Genomic DNA, 4,802 nt, shown 5'->3' on the forward strand with positions numbered 1-4,802 from the left:
GCACAATGAAATCTGTGGGAACCATCTTGGAGCAAGGTCGTTAGCTAGAAAGGTAATCCGAGCTGGGTTCTACTAGCCGACCTTACAAAAAGATTCCACAGAATTTGTGAAAAAGTGCCAACCATGCCAAATGCATGCAAACTTCCTTGTAGCCCCTCCCGAGGAGCTCATTAGTATAACTTTCCCATGGCCTTTCACAAAATGGGGATTGAACTTGTTAGGACCATTCCCTCAAGCACCGGGGCAAGTAAAGTATCTAATAGTGGGAGTGGATTATTTCACAAAGTGGATAGAAGCAGAACCATTGGCCACCATCACCGCTCAGAGAAGTCAGAAGTTTCTCTACAAGAACATTATCACCAGATATGGAGTACCTAACTCCATCACTACCGATAATGGCACTCAGTTCACCGACTCAACCTTCAAAAACCTGGTGGCCAGCATGAAAATCAAACATCAGTTTACATCGGTGGAACATCCACAAGCAAATGGACAAGTCAAGGCAGCAAATAAGGTCATACTGGCAGGGTTGAAGAAAAGGTTGCAGGACGCAAAGGGAGCCTGGGCTGAAGAACTCCCACAAGTACTTTGGGCTTATCGAACCACACCTCAGTCTGCCACAGGAGAAACACCCTTCCGACTTGCTTATGGCATAGAAGCCATGATACCGGTCGAAATCAATGAGCAAAGCCCAAGGGTGAGCTTTTACGACGAGGTTGGAAACATACAGGGACACAAAGAAGAACTTGAGCTACTCCCCGAAGTCCGAGAACGAGCCCACATTAGAGAAGCAGCATTGAAACAAAGGATGATGAACAGATACAACAAAAAGGTCATTCGAAGAAGCTTCGCCCCAGACGACTTGGTTTTTATCAGAAACGACATAGGAGTCAACAAGTCTGGGGAAGGAAAGCTCGCTGCTAATTGGAATGGACCATACAAGATTAATGAGGTCTTAGGGAAAGGTTATTACAAAGTGACCGACTTAAACGGCACCGATCCACCTAGGTCTGGCATGTTTGTAATATGAAAAGGTACTACAGTTAAAAGAGAACTCTACTCCCTGATGTACTCTTTTCCCCAACTTCAAGGTTTTTCCCAAAAGAAAAGGGTTTTTTCTGAAGAGGGATTTTTAACGAGGCATCATAACAGAGACTAAGGGGTCATAGATAGCCAAACACCCTTAGTAGTAGTAAAGTACCTTCGCAAATAAATAAAGATATTTTACAATATCTCTTATAAATTCCTTCTCACTTTCTTTCTTTCTACGAAACGCACCGACTTAAGCTCAACAAAGCGTGAAAATCCTATGAACCGACCTAGATGGTCGTCAGGATAAAACGACGAGACACAAGTCGGCGTAAAGAGGTTATAAAAGTCGATCGTGAATAAACTCGGAAATTATCTGACTAACAAGTCGAAAAAAATCGAGAAATAAAGAAATGCATCGCAAAAATAACCTAAGTTATAAGAACTCAATAAATCAAAAAATTGAGTACGAGGAATACCGAAAAGAGATCACAAAACCTATAGAAGGCACTAAGGTAAAGACTGTCCCAAGCCTTCAAGAGAAATTTGAGAAAAACTTAGAAGAAGGGATAGCCAGCCAAGAAAAAGGTTTTTTCAAAATAAGGATCAAAAGGGTTTTTTCGAACCTAAAAGACATGCACACAACAAACAAAAAATAACCTAAACCCTTGTCCAAAAAATGGTATTTTTAAATATTTTGTTTACGGTCATAAAAGGCCAAGAAAATGTCAGCAGAATACCACCACAGCATAAAAATAAATAGTTTAAAAAAGGGGGAACCCACAAGCCGGGCTCCCATATACACAAATAATTTTTTCAGTTTGGAAGGACGTCACCACCAGAATTAGGGAGAGTAGTCGGAGCACCACCAGAGTCAGGGAGAGAAATGTCCATAGGAGATGTAGTGGAAGTTTCAGGAGCCTTCAAAGAACTCGGGACATCTTCTGGTCGGGGAGGGGATTCTATTATCCTCTGGCCCCGAGTTTTCAGCTCGGATTCAGACACAGGTCGGGGAGGAAATACAATGGCCCTGTCAATTACGACCTTGTCAGGATCCAAAGGGGAGAGATCCAGGTCGGGAGCAATAACCCCGACCTGCTCCTTAAAGACCCTCCACGCTTCCTCGGCTCCCTCAGCAATGGAGTCCTCTAGATCCGCATAGGCATCCCGAGCTCTTACCAAATCCTTTTTAACCCCTACAAGGTCCTGGAACAAACTCGAGTAGCTCTGCTCCGCTTTCTCCCTCAGACCCTCTGCCATGGTACACCGGCCCATCAACTTCTCCTCCTCCTTCCGGAGATCATCCCTTTCCTCCTTCAACTTGGCGACCTCCTCCTTCAAACTCTTCTCAGCCTCCTGATATAAAATAATCCTCCCCTCTAGCTCCTCAACCCTCAAGGATGAACCCAAAGAGCTTAGGGGAGTCTTCTCAAAAATATCAAGGAACTTTGTGCACACCCCTGCCGCCTTGATACTCTCCTGAGCCAGAATAGTAAGGTGGTTTCGAACAGAAGCATCATCCATACTTATACAAGTATGAGGATAGATATTCTTCCGAACAAACTGAGGCGCATCCACCTTGGCCTCACCTTCAAAAGAAGAGCTAGAATCTAAAGTCTTGCGCTTCTTCTTTTCTGGCTCAGGAGAAGATCGGGAAGGAGGGGACGGCAGAGAAGAGGCTGAGGAAGAAATGACAATAGGACGAGTGGGGGTCCCCAAGTTGTGAGAAGAAGGGGGAGGGGAAGGAAGAGAGGGATCAGCTGCCCTGGCACCGCTGACTCTAGCGCGGGATCTCGCTTTGGCCTCTTGAACTCTCTGGTAAGACTCCCTAGAATTCTTCTTCGCCATTTCTGTAAAAGCAATTAGGAAGCTAAAGTCAACAAAACAAGTCGGAAAAAATAAGTCATACAAATATCAAGTCGAAAAATATGATAAAACAAACAAAAAGCTACCTAGTTGAGCCTGGATAAAGGTCGGAGACCCCTGGAGAAACTTTTTTGTATCCAGGTAGGGGGCTCTCTCCCATACTTCTCGGAGAAACCCCACAACGGCTGCCTCCACCTCATCCAAATCATCCAGACCGTATTTTTCACAAGGAGAGGCCTCTAACCAGTACAGAAAAAAGCGGGGAGAAGAATTTGGATCCAGGAAAAAGGGGTGGTGACCCTCTACAGCTTGAATTTTGAAAAATAAATTTTTGAATTCATGGAAGGATTCATCAAAAAGGGTAAAAACTCTCCGACCTTGTATGGCCCAGAAAGACACCCACTGCTGTTTGTTATTTTGCCCACTGAAGGGCTTAGTCATATGAAAGAGATAAAAAAAATCTTCAAAGAAGTCGAAAAGTCTAAAGCATGGCTGATAAATTGGTAAATTTTCAAAAAACCCCAAGAGTTGGGGTGGAGCTGGATAGGAGCAACACGACAGTGGCATAAAACATCTATCTCGAAGTCGGAAAAAGGGTGAAAAATGCCTAAGCGGGTAATCATGCTCTCATACATGTAGAAAAAATGAGGGGCTGCCTCAAAAGCCCTCCCAAAACAAACCCGGTCTTCCGGACTCGGGGCAATCAGTTCATATTTCGGCTCATCCTCATGAGAAGTACAAAGCCTATGATGAGTGCGGAGGTTGGTAATGAAGTCAGTGTCAACAAGAGGTTCTTCCCCCAGAACTGTGACATCCACCCATTGAGCAAGGGTTTCAACAGAAGACATTTTATTTTTCTAAAAAGGGATAGGAAAACCTACAAAGGAAAAAGAAAGAGATCAAAAATAGGGTCTCTAAGGGTTCGAGGCAAGTCTCTCAAAACTAAGCAGAGAAACACCGAGACTACCATCCACACTCTACAGAACAAAACATACAAATGAAAAACTCTATAAAGAAAGAGTAAGAAAAGAAACTGACATTTTTCCTCACAGAAAGGTGGAAGCAACAGCACTCGAAAAGGGAGGAGTTTTCTTCTTTCGATCAGCAAAGGGTGCAGGTAGAAAAGTTTTTAGAAACGAAACAAGCGAGGAGAGGGAAAAGTATTATAAACACGTTAGGGGCATAAAGGTAAAACGACGCAAGCCATTTAAAGAGTTGCACCGTTACCAATGTAACCGCCTCGCGTATGAATGCTCAAACCTCTAAAAGACGCGACGTTTGATTAGACGCGACTGTTGAGAGTTTTTAAAACACGTCGGTTCCAAAAAATCACGTCGGTTCCTTATTAAGTCGGCTACGGTCCCAAGTTATAATACTCGACCCCATCTCTTTAAAGAAATTGGGCTCGAGTAGGGGCAATGTTCATACCCTGACCCAACGCTAAGGCCCAGGTCCAAACGACAGGCCCACCCCCCAGGGTTGAGCCTCACAGCACACCGACCTTCCCCTGAGAAGTCGGTGCTCATCACGACTTGCTCTAAGGAAGTCGAAAACAAGGATTAGCTGGCAGATAATAACTTCCCCTAAAATCTCTCAACCCACTTCCAGGAGCCATATCGCAACTTTCCTAAGATAAAGGGACGGTTATCCACCTTAAAAGGTGGAACTACTCCAACAATAGTTATTGGTTCACCACTATAAATACATTGATACCCCTCAGGTATCTCTAAGTCCCAATACTCTCTAGACCTGCTCACACCCTTGCTGACTTAGCATCGGAGTGTCTTTGCAGGTACCACCCCCCGTTCACTCACGCTCACAAGTCGGGCGGAGGCCCCAAAGGTGCGAGCCTACTCGGAATCTTCCCTCCGCAGACGATTGGGCCAACCTAACGAATCCAACCCATT

Source organism: Arachis duranensis, chromosome 5, assembly GCF_000817695.3.
Source record: "Arachis duranensis cultivar V14167 chromosome 5, aradu.V14167.gnm2.J7QH, whole genome shotgun sequence".
Taxonomy (NCBI): Eukaryota; Viridiplantae; Streptophyta; class Magnoliopsida; order Fabales; family Fabaceae; genus Arachis; species Arachis duranensis.